A 23,264-nucleotide genomic window follows, 5' to 3' on the forward strand; every position below is an offset into this window, starting at 1 on the left:
ATTTTTCATTTCAATAGTTGTACTTTTCAGCTTGATTCCTTCTTATACCTTTTTTTTTTTTTTAATTTTGTGCTTTTTGTTTTGTATTGAGGTATATCTGATTAACAATGTCATGATAGTTTCAGGTGAACAGTGAAGGGACTCAGCCATGCATATATATGTATCCATTCTCCCCCAGACTCTCCTCCCATACAAGCTGCTACATAACAGTGAGCAGAGTTCCCTGTGCTGTACAATAGGTCCTTGTTGATTACCCATTGTAAACATAGCAGAGTGTGTATATGACCATTTCAGACTCCCTGACTATCCCTTCCCCCTGGCAACCGTAAGTTCATTTTATAAGTCTGTGAGTCTCTTTCTTAAACATTCTATATCACAATTGATAGAACTATGTTGTTCACTGATTGTTTTCCTGATTTTCTTTGTTTCTTTTTCCATGTTTTCCTTTAACTTTTGAGTAGCATATTTAAAACAGTTGTCTTAGCTCTTTGTCTGGTAAAGCCAATATCTGGACTTGCTCAGGGATGGTATCTTCAATTTATTTTTGTTTCTTTACATCAGTCATGCTTCAGGGCTTGCTTGGTGGCTGTAACCTTTGGTGGTTTTTCAGAGTCCTGACGAAGTGTGTACCGACAGTTTCTTCTTGGTTTTCAGTGTTCTTGTGGGGGACCCGAGCTTGCAGTTACCTTTCCCATCATTTTCCTGACATGACTCTTCTGTTATAATTAATTTTTAAATTCTGTCAACTTTAATGATAATTGAAGTTTTTATGGTATAAAGTTGCATATAGCTAGAACACAGGATTATTAAGAAAAATATGATCTTTCTCCTAAATTGAAATAAAAATTAAAATATTTTAAATATTCATCCAGTGGTTAAAAATGGTATTGTAATTGCTTCCATTATGGGCTTTTGAGCCATTTTAATAGATTGTTTCTACATAGCTTAAGTGATATTTTTAATGTCTCATTTCTGGTAAGGATTATATGTTAGTGCTATAATAATTTTTATTTTATAATTTTCAACTTGTAACTGTATGATAGCTTATATACTATTCTATAATTAAATTATAATTTTATTATGAATATTTTCTTGCTACCTAAAATTAATATTTCTCAAAGTGGTTTAGATATATCATTTTTAGTAGTCTTCACTAATCAAAAACTATTAACAAGGCACAAGGGAAATATCTTTAACATACTAACATTTTAAAGTGAAGTTGCTCAATCGTGTCGGACTCTTTGCGACCTCATGGACTATAGTCTACCAGGGTCCTCCAACCATGGAATTTTCCAGGCAAGAGTACTGGAGTGGACTGCCATTTCCTTCTCCAGGGTATCTTCCCTACCCAGGGATCGAACCCGGGTCTCCCACATTGCAGACAGACGCTTTACCATCTGAGCCACCAGGCAGGGAAGCTACTAACATACTAAGGGTATGATAAATATATCATTGAGAAAGACTTCCCCTCATACCTACCTTTCAATCTCAGGTGATTTATTTTATTTTTCTTAAAACAAAGCCATGGCTATTTTCTATAAAACTTTCTAATAATGAAATATGAAAAAATACAAGGAAAAGCTTCCTTAAAAAATAAGGGTTAAAAAAGCAAATACACTTTCTTTTCTTCTCAAAAATTAACCAGAAGCAGAGTGAGAAACCATTCCAGTCAGGACAGGCCGGGTTTGTGTTGCTCAGGTACATCACAGGGAGACATGCTAGAGAGCAAGCTGAATAAGCACACGGAAGTAGGTAGCATGGTATCTGGTGTGGACCAGGGAAATCCAGCAAAAGATGTTTTGCCAAAGCAGGTAGTGCACACAAAGAAGCAGCCTCCCTGCATAGCACAGTTGTTGTTCAGGCGCTCAGTCGTGTCTGACTCTTTGTGACCCCATGAATTGCAGCACACCATATTTCTCCTCTCTTCACTACCTCCCAGAGTTTGCTCAAACTCATGTCCATTGAGTTGATGATGCCATCCAACCTCTCATCCTCTGTCACCCTCTTCTCCTTTTGCCTTCAATTATTCCCAGCATCAGGGTCTTTTCCAATGAGTCGATGTTTTGCATCAGGTGGCCAAAGTATTGGAGCTTCAGTTTTAATATCAGCCCTTCCAATGAATGTTCAAGGTTGATTTCCTTTAGGATTAACTGGTTTCATATTCTTGCTGTCTGAGGGAGGTTCAAGAGTTTTCTCCAGCACCACAATTTGAAAGCATCAGTTCTTCAGCACTCAGCCTTCTTTATGGTTCAACTCTAAAATCTGTATATGACTGTTGGAAAAACCATAACTTTGACTATAGGGACCTTTGTTGGCAAAGTGATGTCTCTGTTTTTTAATATTTTAATACACTGTCTAGCTTTGTCATAGCTTTTCTTCCAAGGAGCAAATGTCTTTTAATTTCGTGGCTGTAGTCACTGTCCACAGTGATTTTGGAGACCAAGAAAATAAAGTCTGTCACTGTTATCACTTTTTCCCCAACTGTTTGCCCTGAAGTGATGGGAGCAGATGCCATGATCTCTTTTTGAATGTTGAGTTTCAGGCCAGCTTACTCTCCTCTTTCACCTCCATCAAGAGGCTCTTTAGCTCTGCTTTGCTTTCAGCCATTAGAGTGGTATCATAGCATTGCAGTGGAGCAAATGGGCTATTGTGGGTGATCTCCCTTAGATTTTGTGGGCCATTCATTTTTGAATACCCAGGACATCACCAGGTTTTCAAGGAAGACTGGTGGAGGGAGGAGACACTTCCTACATCTTGACCCTGCCAGGAGGGCTATATTTCAGCCATGGGATAAGTAAAGGTTAAAATATCTCACAGGAATATAAGTTCAAAGTGAAACTACATTCTTCTAGCAAATGCACAGCCCTGCCCTGTTCCCTCACCCATAACTTCTTTTGTAAATAGTTCATTCAAGAAATGCTAGGAAAGAACCAAAACAAAGAGCTAGCCTTCAATCTTGACACAACTGAGCGACTTCACTTTCACTTTTCACTTTCATGCATTGGAGAAGGAAATGGCAACCCACTCCAGTGTTCTTGCCTGGAGAATCCCAGGGACGGGGGAGCCTGGTGGGCTGCCATCTATGGGGTCACACAGAGTCGGACACAACTGAAGTGACTTAGCAGCAGCAGCAGCAACATTCAATCACTACTTTGAAAGAACCACACCAAGGGGAAAAGAAATAGGAAAAATGCATGGCAACAGAGAGCACTCAGTTGGCGGTTCTTGCCAGAAAGCAGATGACAGTTGGTCCCAAAAATATTGGTATGAATTAAGGGAATAAATGTTTAGGGAAGCAATCATTTTTGTAAAATAAGAGAAAGATCCCCACTGCAAAAGCTTAAGGAAGACAAGTTATAAAAGTTAAAGCTGAGACATGAATGAGCAGACCTCAGCAAGAGGGGAAAACATTGAATTATGATTGAGATGGGAGTCTCATCAAAAGCTAAGGAAACAAACAAAACAACACCACTGAGAACACAACATATGGTAAAGAGGAAAGAACTCATAAACATAAATATAAAAAATTAAACATAGAGAAGCTTCCCAGGTGGCTCAGTGATAAAGAATCTCCCTGCTAGTGCAGAAGACACGGGTTCAATCCCTGATCTGGAAAGATCCCAGGTGCCAAGGAACAACTAAGCTCCTGTGCCACAACCACTGAGTCTGTGCTCTGGAGCCTGGGAGCCGAAACTCCTGAGCCATGTGCCACAACTGCTGAAGCCCACACAACCCAAAGCCTGTGTTCCACAACAAGAGAGGCCCCCGCAATGAGAAGCCCACACACCAGCAAAGAGTAACTCCTGTTCCTGCAGCTAGAGGAAAGCCCGCACAAAGAGGACACAGTGCAGCCAAACACAGAGTGAATAGATATTGTGAATAAGTTATACACAGAAAAGACAGGTCAAGGGTATTCATCAGATACGTATTTAGAGGACTAAAGCCATAGCAAAAATACTACAGGTGTAAGTTAAAGGTTATTTTGAAGAAATATAAACATCCTTCACATCATATATTAAAAATAGAATAATGCGAAGATATTCTAGTAAAACTGATGCATGTTCAAGTTAAAGAAAACAGTTTTTTGGTCCTCAAGTCAATAAGAATAATCAGCTTATGAGGTGCAAAATTGCTAGGCTTGCTTCACATTGCTTGGCAGTAACCTTCAATACTTGAAGAGTAATGATACTTACAGTAACATCAACTAAAGTGTCCCTTAGTAATTTTACAGCTAACCAAATTGTCATTCATCTATAGAGACTGACCCAAAAATGTTGAAAGAATTCTGGAATACAGTTGGAAGAAGCTCTTCTTATACAAAGTACAGGGTGCGAAGCCTGGCTAACAGATAACTGGAGATGGTTTTGAAGCTATTATGATATTTAACTATAAGGTTAAGTCTGATAGAAGTGGCCATTCATGTTACATGTAGAAGACAGATGTTGCAAAAACTGAATAAATTACAACAATAATGTATAAATAACAAAATACCTAGCAAAAGTTGAGAGATAAAAAGGGAAAGAAATTGTGAGATAGAGTAATATAAATGCATTTATCTTTATAAAGGAAGCATTAGGAAAAAAGAACCTATTGACAGAGTGGAAAGAAGGGTGGGAGTAAAAGACATAAAAATAGTGAATATCCTCATTATCCACAAAAGTAAATTAGTAGATACTATGTGAGGAAATAAAGAATTATAGCAATTCAAATGTAATGTTATAGAAACAATTATTATAATGAATATAAACTCTCTATAAACAACAGAACAGAAAGCAAAGCTATTATAAATGCAAAACTAACCAAAACACAGATCATACAGGGAAAACTCTTAAAAGAAAAAAATAGAAACAAGATATAAGAACATTTTATAAAACTAACATCAACTATATGTGTCCAATCTATTAAAATAAACTTCTGAGATTTATCTATTATATGTAAAAATTCCCATGTTTTATCTCAAAGTAAAATTTATCCATCACTCTGAAAGGTGGTTTATGAGTGTTGAAAATAAACAAGAAAACTGCAAACCCAGGAAATATAAACACAAGGAAACAGAGAAACACAATCTTACTACCATCAAAGGTTGCATTCCAGAGAAAAAGCAAATAAGAGATCAAGAAGGGGCACTAAAAATGAAACATTTTGGATTGTTAAGTCCAAAAGAACATGATGTTAATCATCGCAAAGCAAAATATGAGGAAATATAAGGATAAATATATGGGAAGTCAGCACTTTAAAATAGAAATTGACAGGCAGTTGTCCACAGGCCAGCGCTTCTGCCGCGTGATTTTGTAAAGAATGTCTTGCTAGAAGACAACTGTGTCCTTCGCTTATTTGTCAGTGGGCCTCCTTCAAGCTACAAAAGTGAAGAATTGACTAGTGGCAGCAGAGCCCAGGTGGCCCACAAAACCTACAGTATTTATGATCTATCTGCCCTTTATAGAAACAGTTTACTATCCTTGGTCAAGAAGACTTAGCTCATGATGGTCACTATAGGAAGGAAAAAAAAAGTAAAGCTAAGTAATAGAATTAATATTGTAAATAATTAGTGTTACATTACTTATCTATTTATACATGAACTCTCTAGATTCAGAAAGTAAACCATATTTCAGAATGCCAATCCTCTTTTCAGGAAACAGCAACAGCAAACTATAAGGATACAATGTTGGAAAAAGGCATATTTTCCAATTACAATTTAATAAGCTAAAAATAATAATGATTAGAAAACAAAATGTTGGTACTACTTGGGAATTCAAAGCTGTTTCCTTAAATAGCACCTGGGGTAAGTAGAAAAATTAACTGGCAAATGATTGTCTACCCTGAGTACAACAATAAACAAACATGGTATATTAGTACCTGTAGACAAAGCAACAGCAAGATTTAGAGAAAAAGAGTCCATCTCCTATAATTAAAGTAGCTTTGACTATACAGACCTTTGCTGGCAAAGTGATGTCTCTGCTTTTTAATATGCTATCTAGGATTGTTTAGTTTGTCTTATGCTTATGCCTTGGAAATAATACATCAGTAATTCATGAATTACATTAATAAATACAGTCATATAAAATCATTATGATTATTTCATATTTGATTTATTCCTCAGTGGAGAGCCAGAAACTTTTCATAATTCTTATATTCTCTTATGCCTGTGGGGCAAGGGGAATATTCCATAGTTGACATTGAAATCTGTAAAATGCCAGAATGAAGTGGTGAGGATTAGAAAGCCTCTCTCTTCTGAAAAAAATCCCACAGGCATTACATCATATACCTGAGGACTTAGTGTGTATTTTTCCCACTGTATCTTCCATAATAAATATCTGTATTGAATCTTTATTACCATACATGCAGTGGCTATGTAATAACCATATTCATAATCATTATTAACTTTGGACCTTGTACATTCATGTTTTGTTTATATTCAATTATCAATAGATTGAAAGTGAAAGTCATTACTCAGTTGTGTCTGATTCTTTGCGATATAGTCCATGGGATTCTCCAGGCCAGAATACTGGAGTAGGTAGCCTTTACCTTCTCCAGGGGATCTTCCTAACCCAGGGATCAAACCCAGGTCTCCCTCATTGAAGCTGAGTCTCTACCAGCTGAGCCACAAGGGAAGCCCAGGAATACTGGACTGGATAGCCTATCCCTTCTGCAGCAGATCTTCCTGACCTAGGAATTGAGCTGGGGTCTCCTGCATTGCAGGTGGATTCTTTACCAACTGAGCTCTCAGGGATCAATAGATTACTAAACTGCAAATCCTTCTAGACAAAGAAGGTAAAAATCTCATTCCAAAGATTGTATGTCTTATATCTCCTTCTCTCTCATTTTATGAATGAAAGAAAAAGATTAATCTTTCTAGAAGAACCAGTGGAGAAAAACATATTCTTAAACGTAATGATATCTTTGTGGAGCACAGTTAAAAAGAGCTCAAGGAAAGGAAATTAGACTTAAAATATAACAATAGTAATAACCACTCACAGAACCTCGAAGAAATGTAAGAGTCATAAATTATCCTCACCATGGCTGTATTCTCTTAACATAAAGAGTATGAAATGTTATTTTAATCATGGCACAGTTTGATATGTCTGTTACTAAGAATTTATTCATGTCAAATATATCAGTTTCAAGGGACAGTTTTCATTAATACAACTAAGTTATTATCAGTTTTATTTACTACCAAAATCCAGTCACAATTGAACCAAAATCAAAATAATAATTGGAATGTTACATGTCTCCCACTTATATTTTCCTTTACTATTTAGTCGGCTTTCATGTTTTCTTTAACTGCTATGGATTTTGCTGTGGGTATAATTTTATATTTATCAGATTTTAGATTCAATCTTTATTTCATTTCCTTCATTATATCCTATGAAAAGCATTTTTTTAAAAGTTGACCTTTTGTACCCCTTATCTTTCAAGTAAATCAATGTACAAGTGAGTTATTCTCTATTATGTCTCTAAATTATAAGCCTTTTGTGTCATTAATGACAAGGAATTGAGGCCACATGATAAATAGGTTAAGTATCATTATGGTAAAACAATATAAAATATGAAAGAACAACTTTACTTCCAAATGTGAACATTAATGTGGATAATAAATGAAATTCATGTACTTCAATTTGAGTGGATAATATAAAAGACCGAGGGTAGTAAAGTTTGCATTAATAGAAGATTTTTAGATATATGGAACCCATTTATAGTTTTTTTAAATCTCATTTGATGCTTCCAACTGCCTCATAAAGTAATGGAGAAAATTTCATCATATTTTTTAAAGTAGGAAACTGAGACATCTGGGGTAAAAATGCTATCTGCAGAATTTCATGCAATTAATTTCTGAAGTAATTTAAAATGAGATGCTCTGGCTCTTAGTTGTAGCAGTTTGGTGAGTCATTTACTTCCCTCTCTTTCCGTCTAATAAGATTTTTTTTTAGCTCATTAGAAACTCCTGTGAAAGTGTCCTCTCTAGGCGACCCTACATTTCAACATGGGTGAAAAAGGGATAATGTTACCATCTAAATTAGAGTCTATTGTGAAGATTTATTATGTGGCACATTTAAACATTTAGATGAACCCTTCTCACACAATGAACATTCCAGGAATGTCAGATATTTGTAATAGTAGCACTAATTTATTGTAACAAATTGAAGACGTTCTACAAGTAGCAAATAAACTTATTGACAGTTATTTTTGTTATATAATAACCAGTACACATTTTCTCCTTATTCACTTTTCAAGAAAGGGTGTCAATTTGGAATAAGGTTGTTTTTCAAGTAAAACAACAAAAAAAAGTTGTGCCTGTTGCTAGGAATTGCCTTAACCATTTTGAGGCAGACCTGAAAACATGAGCTCAGGAAATTGACCCAAAATTCTGAGAGGCGAGAAAGTTGAAATAAGAAACAAAGAAACCGAAATGCAGAGATATTACCCCGGGATCACATCACTAGAAGGCGGCCGCACAAGGCCCTTGCTTTCTTCTCATTCCTCAGACTGCTAAAGGGCAGGAGTGAGAGAGTACATTGTTGTCAGCTGACTGTACATTGGACTGGAGACATGTGGTGTGCGGATGGACCCAGACATCTGGAGACACATAGAGGGCAGTTTCATCCCATCTCAGAATTCACTACGTTTCTCTCGAGGTCATCTTCTCAGGAATAACATGCTGCTGCTGCTGCTAAGTCACTTCAGTAGTGTCCAACTCTGTGTGACCCCATAGATGGCAGCCCACCAGGCTTCCCCGTTCCTGAGATTCTCCAGGCAAGAACACTGGAGTGGGTTGCCATTTCCATGCTGCTGCTGCTGCTGCTAAGTCGCGTCAGTTGTGTCCGACTCTGCGCAACCCCATAGACGGCAACCCACCAGGCTCCACCATCCCTGGGATTCTCCAGGCAAGAACACTGCAGTGGGTTGCCATTTCCTTCTTTAATGCATGAAAGTGAAAAGTGAAAGTGAAGTCGCTCAGTCGTGTCTGACTCTTAGCGACCCCATGGACTGCAGCCCACCAGGCTCCTCCATCCATGGGATTTTCCAGGCAAGAGTACTGGAGTGGGGTGCCATTACCTTCTCCAAGAACAACCTTTATAGTAGATGCCATGGGAGTACTATTTGCAGTCTTAAGGTTTATCATTTTGCTTGATTTAGGTTTACACAACAGTTTTTCTGCAGACAGTAGCAGGTTGTTACATGAGTTAACATGAACCTACTGTGAATTCATCTTTTTTAAAATGACGAGTTTTTAGTAGAATCTCATGTACTTTGCTCTGGTCGAACAAAAATGATCAGTGTGACTGATGTAATCTAACAGAATCTTCTATCCCCTGGCACCAGGGAAATAGTAAGGAAATAGGAAGGGCAGATTCCTGAAGAGACTGAATATTTATACAGAAAATAAATGAAGCAAATCTAAAAATGACTGAATTTACCTTAACTTGGGTAAGATTGTTTTCCACTACCAAACAGAAGACTCTTGAGAATCTCTTGGACAGCTAGGAGATCAAACCAGTCAATCCTAAAGGAAATCAATCCTGAATATTCATTGGAAGGACTGATACTAAAGTGGAAGCTCCAATACTTTGGCCACCAGATGTGAAGAGCCGACTCATTGGAAAAGACCCTGATGCTGGGAAAGATTGAAGGTGGGAGATGAAGGGGATGACAGAGGATGAGATGGTTGGATGGCATCACTGACTCAATGGACATTAGTTTAAACAAATTCCAGGAAATGGTGAAATACAGGGAAACCTGGTGTGCTGCAGTCCAAGAGGTTGCAGAGTCGGACATGACTTAGTGACTAAAAAAAAAAAGAACAACCAAACATAAACAGTGACGGAAGTTTTAAACTAATTTCCATTATAGAGAAATATATCAGTGATTTTTTTTTTGACTCAAATCTGACTTGAAATTTTCCTACCATATAAACTTCATATATTTAAATGTATTATGCACGATTAATATTTATTTGTTTACTTGAAGTTCTATTTAAAGGGATGCAGGGAAACAAGTTTTTTTTTTTTCAACTGAAAAGAATTTATATAATAGATATAGGAAGTAAAGCAAAGAAATAGTAAATCTAGCCCTAATCTTATCTCTAGATCAGATCAGATCAGATCAGTCACTCAGTCATGTCCGACTCTTTGCGACCCCATGAATCGAAGCATGCCAGGCCTCCCTGTCCATCACCAACTCCCGGAGTTCACTTAGACTCACATCCATCGAGTCAGTGATGCCATCCAGCCATCTCATCCTCTGTCGTCCCCTTCTCCTCGTGCCCCCAATCCCTCCCAGCATCAGAGTCTTTTCCAATGAGTCAACTCTTTGCATGAGGTGGCCAAAGTAATGGAGTTTCAGCTTTAGCCTCATTCCTTCCAAAGAAATCCCAGGGCTGATCTCCTTCAGAATGGACTGGTTGGATCTCCTTGCAGTCCAAGGGACTCTCAAGAGTCTTCTCCAACACCACAGTTCAAAAGCATCAATTCTTCGGCCCTCAGCCTTCTTCACAGTCCAACTCTCACATCCATACATGACCACAGGAAAAACCATAGTCTTGACTAGACGAACCTTTGTTGGCAAAGTAATGTCTCTGCTTTTGAACATGCTATCTAGGTTGGTCATAACTTTCCTTCCAAGGAGTAAGCGTCTTTTAATTTCATGGCTGCAGTCACCATCTGCAGTGATTTTGGAGCCCAGAAAAACAAAGTCTGACACTGTTTCCACTGTTTCCCCATCTATTTCCCATGAAGTGATGGGACCGGATGCCATGATCTTCGTTTTCTGAATGTTGAGCTTTAAGCCAACTTTTTCACTCTCCACTTTCACTTTCATCAAGAGGCTTTTGAGTTCCTCTTCACTTTCTGCCATAAGGGTGGTGTCATCTGCATATATGAGGTTATTGATATTTCTCCCGGCAATCTTGATTCCAGTTTGTGTTTCTTCCAGTCCAGCATTTCTCATGATGTACTCTGCATAGAAGTTAAATAAACAGGGTGACAATATACAGCCTTGACGAACCAGTCTGTTGTTCCATGTCCAGTTCTAACTATTGCTTCCTGACCTGCATACAAATTTCTCAAGAGACAGGTCAAAATAGATGTAAAATATCAATTCCTCTTTTACAATGAGTTTCGTTGTGTCAAGTGGCCTCACTGACTAGGATTATCTTGCTCCGTCCACCACCACAGCCTCACATCTATTGCTTCCTTCTCATCCAGTTTATCTGCCATTACCATTAAACCATTTCTCAAGTCAGTGTTTCTGCCAACTCTGTGGCCAGTAGCACCAATTGTTTAAACGTACTGATGACTGCTCTTATATCGCCTCCTGCCTTCGCAGTAAGGACCAAGACATTTGGAAGATAACCGTGTGGTCCAATGATGTTCGGGAATATACGTGTGCACATGCATGCATACTCACACACTGAGGCCTGAGTGAAATTCATTAAACTGGCGGGGAATTTTACTCCTTGAAGTATTTCTTAAATTAAGGAAGTGAGTTACTAAGGAGTAAAGTAAAGTAATATGACTGCAGGCTTCAGACTTTCTTGGTGGTCTAGTGGTTAAGAACCCACCTTCCAATACAGGAGACTCAGTTTCCATCCCTGGTCGGGGAACTAAGATCCCACATGCCACGGGGCAGCTAAGCCAGCAGGCTGCAACTACAGAAGGCTTGGGCTACATCGGAGACCCAGCACAGCCAAAAATTTAATGCATTAATTAAAAAAATATCTTACTGCAGGCTGGATCTAGGCTTCCATAATTGTCTTATTTCAGTTTTGATTCTGTTAATCTCAGTGTATGTTGCTCTGCACTCAGTTTTCTGTTTATTTTACATCCATGACTGGCCTTGTTTCTTTGATAAACCAATGTACAAATCAGCTGTCTCTTAGCAGTCTGTTCAGGGTCACAATGGTTTTTCTAAGGGAAATATCAGCACCTTTCAGACAACTGTCATTTCAGAAATAAGCATAAAATCTTAAATTAACCAAGGGTATCTTCATTGGTATATTCCTGCCCTTTGAATATGGACTCATCATAAATCTGGTTTCAGGACTGTTTTGGACTTTAAGAAATTTCAGATTTCTTAGTGAGGAATGAAAGAATGCTGGTGAAACCTTAGTGCTGGTGGCTGAGAGTTTCCAGGTGAACCATTTCATTTGCATCTCCTCTCACCTGCACTGAGGTATATAGCCTGTTGACTGGCTTGTAACCACACTGTCTTCTGGCCAGTGTTCTAACCCCCTTTCCATATTGTTGCCACTTCAGTCCTGAGTCACTCCCGTTCCCCTAGGAGACCACACTGTCCTGAGCGTGGCCCCTGGAAGCTGGCGGGGTTGCTGTCTGTGCCTCTGAGTTGCTGATGACTTTCCTGCCTCTGTGGAGTGACCCAGACCGAGGCTGTCGTCCAGTGTCACGTGTTTACCAGACATTCTTTCCTTTCCAGTTCTCATAGGTAATCCCTACTCATTCTGTGGATCTAAGATCACCTCCTCAGAGAAGAATTTCTGTACCACACCCATGATCAGGTGAGAAAGGAAACAAAACCACCATTGTCTTTCTTTTCCAATATGATTTATTATACTAAATATAGTTCCCTATGCTATACAGTAGGGCCTTGTTGCTTATTCATTCTCTAAATAATAGTTTGTATCCACTAATGCTGAAGTCCTAATTTATTCCTCCCCCTCTCCTTTCCCCCTTGGTAACAATAAATTTGTTCTCTGTCAGTCTGTTTCTTAGGTAGGTTTATTTGTGCCATATTTTAGATTCCACATATGTGATACCATATGGAATATGTCTTTTCCCATCTGACTTACTTTGCTTAGTATGATAATCTCTAGGCCCATCTATGTAGCTGGAAATTGCATTATATATAGTGAAGTCGCTCAGTTGTGTCCGACTCTTTGTGACCCCTTGGACTGTAACCTACCAGGCCTCTCCATCCATGGAATTTCCAGGCAAGAGTACTGGAGTGGGTTGCCATTTCCTTTTCCAGGAAATGGCATTATTTCCTTCCAAAACCATTATTGACGCTTTAAACCCTGTCCTTTGCTTTAAAGTCATCATCACAATTGTGTTTCTAGAACAGTTTGATGTACCTACAGTTTAGTTAGCTTGACTAATATGTCTTCCCTCCTAGACTCTAAGCTTTATGGCGGCAAAGGCTATGCCCTTTCTTAACAGATCTAGAACCTGATGCTTTCTGGAATAAAATAAGCCCTCAATAATATGTTTGAAGAAGTGAATGAATGAAGCATTTGAAGGCTCTTTGAAAAGCAACATGTCTGCATATGTCCTCTGGTTCAGGGAGTGAAATTTGTACTGTATTTAACTGTAATATTTAACGTGAAGAAACCATTCTGATAAGGTGAAATCTGACAATGCCCTCATCGAGTTACTTTTTTCCCTGGAGTGTATCTTCATCATATTTTCACTGTGTACATGCTTCTACTGTGTGTGTAGGATCCTATTTTAATCTACTATCTCTCTTTTTTGCCTTGATGTTGAACTTACAAAGGCCAGGCACTGAGCGTTAGCTTCCTCCCCAGTTTCCCATCTTGTGAATTTCCAGTTACTCAGTGCACAGAGGAAGATCAGGTATCAGCTGAATGAAGGCAGGGACAGATTTCTGGTGACTGAAGTGCACTAATTATTGATGTAAAATTCCTGAGTGTGCTTCCTTCATGCTCTTGATCCTCACAGTGCAGCAGGAGATCCATGATAGTTTCTGTCTCAGGCTCATATATGTCCTGGGCCCAGACTCGAAACTAAAAAGGCAAAATGAGGCCACCATTTCCCTTAATTCTGGGAAATGCATTTATTTTTTAAAGTAGAAAATATGCTGATTTGAAAGCTGAATGCCATTAGATGCCTCTTTGTCCAAGAATGTGTAAAACCACTTCTTGGGTGCAATTTATTCATCTGTAGAGTTAAGGGCAGTGAAAGTTATGTGTAAAAATATAAAACGTGATTCAGATCCCATCTCTGCCACCAGTGAATTGGGCAAGCTACACAGCCTCTGTGAGCACCAGTTTTCTTCACTGTAGATCTGAATAATGCCTTACTTCCAGACTTCTCCTACAGATTGTAATTAATACACACGAGGCACTTAGCCCTACACTTGAAAAATGCAGGAGACAGCGTGTCCATATCCATGGTCACAAAAATAAGGTGAAATAGCACATATAACAACAAATCAGTTGGTAAGAAACGAAAGGAGTAGGTTTAAAAATTGCATGGGCCGTAATGAACGGACCTTACGATGGACAGCCCTGTTGTTTGACAGAAGAAGCCTACCGCCGCCCGGCAGATACTTACCAGAGAATGGAACGTGGTGGCTCGCCTGTCCAGAAGGAGACACGTTCTGCTGGGTTTGATTATCAGCCAGCAACGTGAACGAGAGCTCTTCCCAAGCACACTGCCTCCCAGGGCAGACCAGGAAAGGCGGCCGTGCTGTTGACAGCGGTTCAGCCGTGTGTGAAGAGAACGAGCAGTTTTCTGGCATTGTGGGAGCGCTTCACCAGCATAACCGCTCCATTCCCTATTAAAACACAAACACGTATTTTACAGGCCATTGTATAAGAGAAAATGCATTAAACAGAGACATTTAAAGTGCTCTCATTATTTTGGCCCTGTATTTGGAGGAGGGAGGTCAGTTCTCAGTGATTCGGGTTATGGAGTGGACTAAATGGACATGATTGGTTCACCCTTTGTCCCAGGTAAATAGAAATACCTTATTAGATATACAATAGATGAGTTCAGAATAAGGAATAGTAATATTTCAAGTGTGTCTTCAAAGTTAGAAAATTTTGTATCTGCAGAAGGACATTTTAGTCCCACCAGTAGGAATGAGTGAAAGTGTTAGTCACTCAGTTGTGTCCATCTCTTTGCGACCCCATCAACTTTGGCCCACCAGGCTCCTCTGTCCATGGGATTCTCCAGGCAAGAATACTGGAGTGGGTAGCCATTTCCTTCTGCAGGGGATCTTTCCGACCTAGGGATTGAACCCATGTCTCCTGCGTTGAAGGCAGATTCTTTGCCGTCTGAGCCACTGGGGAAGCTCAGGAGTAATAGGGCAGGTGGTATTAATATGAAACTGGGCAGGGAACGAGACCTCAGTGTGAGTGAGGCAGGAGTTGGAACTGATGCCTGGAGTAAAGCTTAAGGCTGCTGAGATCTGCCTTGTCTCTCACTGTCCTTGGAAGAAGAACGAAGGCTGTAGGGATACGGGAACCACAGCCAGACAGAGAGAAAGTGGAGAGAAGTGAAAAATCCCAGCATGCTCTGAGCTCACAAGAAGCTAAAAGCAGGAGCATCTGCATGGTGCAATCACCCTTAAAAAAAAAAAAAAAAAGGTCCGTAGAACTGGTAGCCTCTTTGCTGCTTTAACAGAAGCAAACTAGAAGGACATCTATGGCGTTTTTTTTTTGTTTGTTTTTTGAGTTCCAAGATCCCTTGTCTGTTCCTCTGTCCTACCCACCACATGTCACCCTTCATCAGACCCTCTCAAAACCCCAGGTGGCTGCACCTTTCCTGCCAAAACCATGATCACATTCAGCAGACTGTCTACAGGGAAGTGAAACCAGACAACATGCTTCTCATCAGAAATAACAGGGACCTGCAAAGTATAAGGACCCTAGGGGATGAATCTCAGTTTAGAACTTCAGGTCTAATTGAAATATTGCTTAAGAGTGAGGGAATACAAAGAAGAAACATAAAAAACCACAGAGTGTTTGCTAGAGTTTCTTAGTAACAATCTTAAAAGACTAATAAATGATGTGGTTCTGAAAAAAGAAAGATGGTCAGGTCATCCAACACTCAGGATCAACAAAAGAATGGCAATCCTGGCTACAACCTAACATGCTGCCTTTAACAGAGACCTTGGTGGTGACAATGACGAACACACATCTGTACTGAATACTCAGTGCCAAAAATGTAGAGGGACAGAGTTAAATCTTTCTAAATCCCTTGTCTTGCTTAAGAGGTGTATAGTATTAACATTAATCTTGAAGTCAAATAAATGTGTCAAAATTGTATAAAAAACCATCAAGAAGGGATAAAAGAGAATTAATATTTTCCAAAGCAGTAAAGGAGCTAGGTGGGATAATAATGTTTAAAGTGTAGAAAGGAGTCTGGAAAATGAAATGTTTAAGAACCACTGCACGAGGACATTACTACTACATGGTGTTCATTCCCAGGTCACAGGAGCCAGCAGCTTTTTAGTATGATTTGCTACTCCTTCTTCCATTACTATTTTATTTTTATTTTTTGCCATGGAGTCCCAGCCTGATACACCTCATCATTATAGCATGCTGATTCTGCCCTCATCGAAGCCTATCTGTCCTTATCACAGTTTTTTTTTTGTTTTTTGTTGTTGTTTTTTTTTTTTTTTTTCAAAAATTTGCCATTGAGTCCCCAGATAAAAACTGATGAGTTAATATGGGGTAGAATATTGAGTTCAAGATGAAGAATATGGTCTTGGTCTAAACCATGGCTTTAATTCAAGACAGTCTTAGCCTCTCTTAAATACTGCTCTCCACCAATCTTAAGGTAACATCTGTTGTTGTTTAGTCAAAAAGTGGTGCCCAGCTCTTTGTGACTGCATGGACTATAGCCTGCCAGGCTCCTCTGTCCATGGGATTCTCCAGACAAGAATACTGGAGTGGGTTACCACTTCCTTCTCCACGGGATCTTCCCAACCCAGGGATTGAAGCCAAGATCTCCTGCATTGGCAGGTGGATTCTTTACCACTAAGCCACCTGGGAAGCCCTAAGGAAACATACTTGGTACCAAAAATAGTTTTTTTTTTTAGTAAACAATAAGCATATGGGTATTAGAACTTGCAGTGTAAAAATGAAGCATGATCAGTGTCTGGCCAAAAATAGATACTCAATAAGTGCTCAGTCAATGAGTGAATTAATGGGCTGTTAGACTCTAAAAGGCTAAGTGACTTTACCTAAGGTTTTATTTACATGGAAGAGTTTCTAGAACTAATATCTATGAGTCTCTGATATTTTAATGCATGCTAAGTATAAAACCGGAGAAGGCAATGGCACCCCACTCCAGTACTCTTGCCTGGAAAATCCCATGGACGGAGAAGCCTGGTAGGCTGCAGTCCATGGGGTCAGGAAGAGTCGGACACGACTGAGCGACTTCACTTTCACTTTTCACTTTCATGCATTGGAGGAGGAAATGGCAACCCACTCCAGTGTTCTTGCCTGGAGAATCCCAGGGGTGGGGGAGCCTGGTGGGCTGCCGTCTATGGGGTCACACAGAGTCGGACACGACTGAAGCGACTTAGCAGCAGCAGCAGCAAGTATAAAACAAAGGCCCCAAACAGACCATACCTATGAAGAGCTCTCAAAACAAAGCAGAATTTCAGGCCACATGATTTGAACTAAGGCAACACTTGTGAAAAGCAAATAGCAGGTGTGATTTTGCTGCCTGAATTGAAGACATTATTTGAAGTGAATGATCCCTACTGAACAACCCCATTTAAGAACACTGTTGGCACAATTTTTCAAAGATCTTTCTTAGTTAAAAAAAAAATCAGTGAAGACTCATGAAAATGTAATTAAAGACCTCTATAAATTAAGGATCCAACCTGAAATTGGCAATAGGAAGTAGAATGTAAACACTCAGAAAATGATCAACCAAATTTACCACGATGAAGAAAAATCTGAAGTGTGTAATATCAAGAATCATTTCATAACTCAGAAAAGAAAAACAGAAAAAAAACAGCTTGGCATTCTAGCACAGCCCACTGAAAAGACGCTAACTTATCACTGGGGCTCTGTGGAAAGATGGTGATGATTACTGTATAAATTAGAGAGGAGAGCGGTGTAATCACCTGAACAGGGGTCCCTTTCAGAGTAAGAGGTCAGGCATTGTCACAGAATCTTTTGTTTTCTTTGTTTGCTTCCCACAAACCATAAGCTTCCACCACTGCTTGGCCTGAACCAAGCATTATTAGTTTTCAGAGAGACTTATCAGAAGGAGAAACCTCTCTAAGACTGACCTCCCCTGAGTGGACATAAATGAGATTTCTCTATGTAGCTGCTCTACCAAACCAGACCTCTGAGGAGGGTGCTGGGTTTAATCCCCAGCCTATGTGAGCTAGCACCGTGATGAACATTCTGACTTCTGTATATTCATACGGCTCACTCTGTGGATGTTTAATCACTGTCCATATGTGTTATACTTCCTGGGGGAAAATGAACTTATGAGAACAGGAGAAGATTATTCTCATATTTGTGTCAAACTGAATAACAACCTCAAAACCTCTTTAATTTAGAGCGATTCTTTTCACTTACTAACAAAGACTAGTTTTGTGCCATTCTTTGAGCCTTACTAATGAATTCTTGGGAAATAAATGGTTTTCTTAGTATATGATTAATTAATCTGTACTTCAGAGATAAGACAGTTTTCTCTGCAGAACACTGAAACTCAGAATGATATATGTGAAAATGGCTTCCCAGGTGGCTCAGTGGTAAAGAATCCGCCTGCCAATGCAGGAGACATAAGAGATGCAAGTTTGATCCCTGGGTCAGGAAGATCCCCTGGAGAAAGCAATGGCAACCGACTCCCACATTCTTGCTGGGGCAATCCCATTGACAGAGGAGCCTGGCGGGCTGCAGTCCATGGGGTCTTTAAAGAGTCAGACATTACTTACTACCAACAACAAAATGCCAAAAAGGCAATGAAACATGAATTTGTTCTGATAAAAACACTAATGCGTAGGAAATATATTCATGTGCTTTAAATGATAAGCCTTTTTGGGCCTCTCTTTTTTAGATGTAGATGGTAGATGCTGGATAGATGATAGATAGGTGATAGAAAGATGATGCTGCTAAGTCACTTCAGTCGTGTCCGACTCTGTGCGACCCCATAGACGGCAGCCCACCAGGCTCCCCCATCCCTGGGATTCTCCAGGCAAGAACACTGGAGTGGGTTGCCATTTCCTTCTCCAATGCAGGAAAGTGAAAAGTGAAAGTGAAGTCGCTCAGTCGTGTCCAACCCTCAGCGACCCCATGGACTGCAGCCTACCAGGCTTCTCTGTCCATGGGATTTTCCAGGCAAGAGTACTGGAGTGGGGTGTCATTGCCTAAGATGATAGATATGAAGAGATAGAGTTTTTTGTAATTTATTTTTCTAGTGTATTTGAAAAATTGAAAAGAAAAAAAAAAGACATCTACTTTCAAACAAATTTTTTCTTGTTACCATGGTTATCTTTATTGGAAAATGGAAAACATATGAGTCAAATGGGAAAAATATAAATACCCCCAGTCTGAGCACACTGAGGTATGCACCTTAGCTCTTATATGTTTCACCTTGTTTCCTTTCTAATCTGTCCTTATATTTATTTAATAATTTCAAATAGTCTGACAAAAATATGGACTAATAGAACCATTTATTCTCCTGTGTAGGTCACACAATTTACTGTATTTTTATTTGCTTCAAATAATGACTTACAAAGTAAAACTTCAAATATATCGTTAAAATATCCTTCGTAACCTTCCTTAATTCCTTCATAGCTTCACTGTCTGAAAAAAGTGTGTAGCCTTCCCTGCCATGCCTTTGTGCTTTTACTGTATATTTACTTTTTAAACAGTATATTTATTATTCCTTTGTGTGTTTTTGACACATAAGATAAATGGCAACTCATTGAACTGAACTTCTGTGATATTTTGCTTTTTGTTTCATTAACATAACAAAGCTTAAAGTAGATCTATCTGATCCAATTTATCTGCCTAATTTTTGTTCAGTTATCTTAGTGATATGTTGTTGGCTTATGCATTTCAGATAGCTTCTAATGTGTTTATTTTGTTCAAAATATTTGTTTTAATGAATGTTAACTTATGTTTCTCTTTGTGTGTGTGTGTGTGTGTGTGCTTTTTCTATTTTGCTCAAGAGGTTGTTTCTTGTCCTGAGAATATTCATAGAGTATTTTCTGTTGGCTCCTATTATTTTTTTAAAGTTTTACATTTATCATTTAGATCCTAATACATCAGGAATATATATTCTGAGTCATGTGATGTGCATGCTAAGTTGCTTCAGTCGTGTGCGACTCTTATTGACCCTGTGGACTGCGGACCGCCAGGCTCCTCTGTCCATGGGATTCTCCAGGCAAGAACTGGAGTGGGTTGCCATGCCCTCCTCCAGGGGATCTTCCTGACTCCTGGGATCAAACGGGCAGCTCCTGCAGCTCCTGCATTGCAGGCAGGTTCTTTACCGCCGAGCCACCAGGGAAGCCCCATGTGATGGAGACATTTAGTTTTATTATTTTCTACTCACCTGATCAATGGAAACGGTGACAGACTTTATTTTCTTGGGCTCCAAAATCATTGCATATGGTGACTGCCACCATGAAATTAAAAGAAGCCTGTTTCTTGGAAGAAAAGCTATGACAAACCAAGACAGTGTATTAAAAAAGCAGAGACATTACTTTGATGACAAAGGTCCATATTGTCAAAGCTATGGTTTTTCCAGGAGTCCTATGCTGGACCATAAAGAAATGATGAGTGAGTGTTGGGCCATAGAGAAGGATGAGTGTCAAATAATTGATGCTTTTGAACTATGGTGTTGAAGAAGACTCTTGAGAGTCCCTGGACAGCAAGGGGATCAAACTAGTCAATGCTAAAGGAGATCAGTCCTGAATATTCATTGGAAGAACTGATGTTGAAGCTGAAGCTCCAATACTTTGGCCACTTGATGTTAAGAGCCAACTCATTAGAATAGACCCTGACGCTGGGAAAGATTGAAGGCAGGAGGAGAAGGGGACAACAGAGGATGAGATGATTGGATGGCATCACCAACTCAATGGACATGAGCTTGACCAAACTCTGGGAAATAGTGAAGGACAGGGAGGCCTGGCATGCTGCAGTCCATGGGGTTGAAAAGAGTAGGATGAGACTGAGCAACTGGACAGCAAAACTCACCTGATCTACTAAACCATACTAAGCAATTGAGTCCTTTCCTGCTGAGTGGTGGTGCTACATCTCTTTGTACAAGTTTCCATTTATGGAAGGAAACGTTAGAGTTTGTCTAATGTACTGCAGTGGTCAATGAATCCAACCCTAAACAATGGTCTTTTAATTATCACAGCTTTATAATAATTTTGATATTCTACTTCTGGATATGTTTAATCATTAGGAAAGGACTTTAGGGGAGGAAGCAGAGAGGTCAGTGAATTCCTGGGCAGGGGGAGAAGGTGTCAACCTCGTCCCTGTGCCCACAGAACTGAGGCCAGGATTCAGTTGTCACCAGTGGATGTATACAGGCCCCTGAGTTCAGAGAGGGCTGCTTCAAGTTGCAGACTGTTGCTGTTACATCTTATCCTCTTATCTGGTCAAGAGCAGGCATAGATGACACCAAAATTTTAGTATAAGCAAAACCAGAGAAGAGCTAGTTCTCTGAAGTTCAGGCTCTAATAAGGGTTCATGTGGTCCTCGAGAGAGTCAGTGTTAGGTCAACTGCCTCAAATGCCATTCTTTGTTTGAGGCTAATAGTTCTTCTGCCATCTATTTCTGCTTTATTGACTATGCGAAAGCCTTTGACTGTGTGGATCACAATAAACTGTGGGAAATTCTGAAAGAGATGGGAATACCAGACCACCTCACCTGCCTCTTGAGAAACTCCAGTACTTTGGTCACCTCATTGGAAGAGTTGACTCATTGGAAAAGACTCTGATTCTGGGAGGGATTGGGAGCAGGAGGAAAAGGGGATGACAGAGGATGAGATGGCTGGATTGCATCACCAACTCGATGGACATGAGTTTGAGTGAACTCCGGGAGTTGGTGATGGACAGGGAGGCCTGGCATGTTGCAGATCATGGGGTTGCAAAAGTCGGACACGACTGAGCGACTGAACTGACTGAACTGAATGGACAGTTAAGAGGATTAATCTTCCACTGATGTGGCTTGTTTCAACATCTCAAGCAGTGGTTTTCAACACTGACTACACATTAGAATCACTTGGGGAACATTTAAAAATACTCATATCCAGACCACACCTTTGACCAATTAAATCAGAAGCTCTCAGGGTGGGATACAGGAATAAGTATATTTTATAAATCTCCTAGTGATTCTAATATGCAAGCAACTTTGAAAACTGCTTCAGAGTAAATTCGGCCACCTGTCTAGTTTAACATCGATCATAGTAAATCACAATGATAGTGACAAATCACATTGGTCTTTTCCCAGTGTGAAATGTGTCAACATGATAGTCATTAACCAGTTCAAGTATAGTTGTTTTAAGTGAGAGTTGTACTGGTTATCAGCCTCTAGATATGGTGTGATGAAAAGGATACTTTACTTCTGTGGTCTTCCTCTTGAAAACCCCATAATTCCCTCTAATAATGGGAAAATCATCAGTAAATCCCAATCAGATGAAAGACAACGCAAAGCTCAACATTCTTCAAATCACTCAACCAGCTTTGTGCAAAGCTGCCAAGATCCAGTAAATTGTGTCAACAGTGAAAATGAGGCTGTGCCAGTGCCCACAAATTGTGACTTAGTGTTCTGAATGAGACTCTACAACAGGAAACTTCCTTGGTGATTCAGACGGTAAAGCGTCTGCCTACAATGTGAGAGACCCAGGTTTGATCCCTGGGTCAGGAAGATCCCCTGGGGAAGGAAATGGCAACCCACTCCAGTACTCTTGCCTGGAAAATCCCATGGACGGAGGAGTGTGGTAGGCTACAGTCCATGGGGTGGCAAAGAATCGGACACGACTGAGCGACTTCACTTTCACTACAACAGGAAAAGAACATTAAAAACAAAGAAAATTGGAATAGGATATTAACTTTTGCCAATAATAAACATGATAACAAACAACTAGCTAGAAACATCCTGTGTACTAAATGATGTGTGTGCTCAGTGGCTTCAGTGATGTCTGACTCTTTGCGCTCCATGGACCATAGCCTGCCAGGCTCCTCTGTCCATGGGATTTTCCCAGCAAGAATACTGGAATGGGTTACCATGTTCTCCTCCAAGAGTTTTCCTGACCCAGGGATCAAATCCACCTCTCCGGCGTCTCCTGCATTGCAGATGGATTCTTTACTCCTGAGCCACTGGGGAAACTACATACCAAACAATCAGTTCAGTTCAGTTGCTCAGTCATGTCTGACTCTTTGTGATCCCATGGACTGCAACATGCCAGGCCTCCCTATCCATCACCAACTCCTGGAGCTTGATCAAACTCACGTCCATCAAGTTGGTGATGCCATCCTACCATCTCATCCTCTGTCATCCCCTTCTCCTCCTGCCTTCAATCTTTCCC

The sequence above is a fragment of the Bubalus kerabau genome, chromosome 2, assembly GCF_029407905.1.
Source record: "Bubalus kerabau isolate K-KA32 ecotype Philippines breed swamp buffalo chromosome 2, PCC_UOA_SB_1v2, whole genome shotgun sequence".
Taxonomy (NCBI): Eukaryota; Metazoa; Chordata; class Mammalia; order Artiodactyla; family Bovidae; genus Bubalus; species Bubalus kerabau.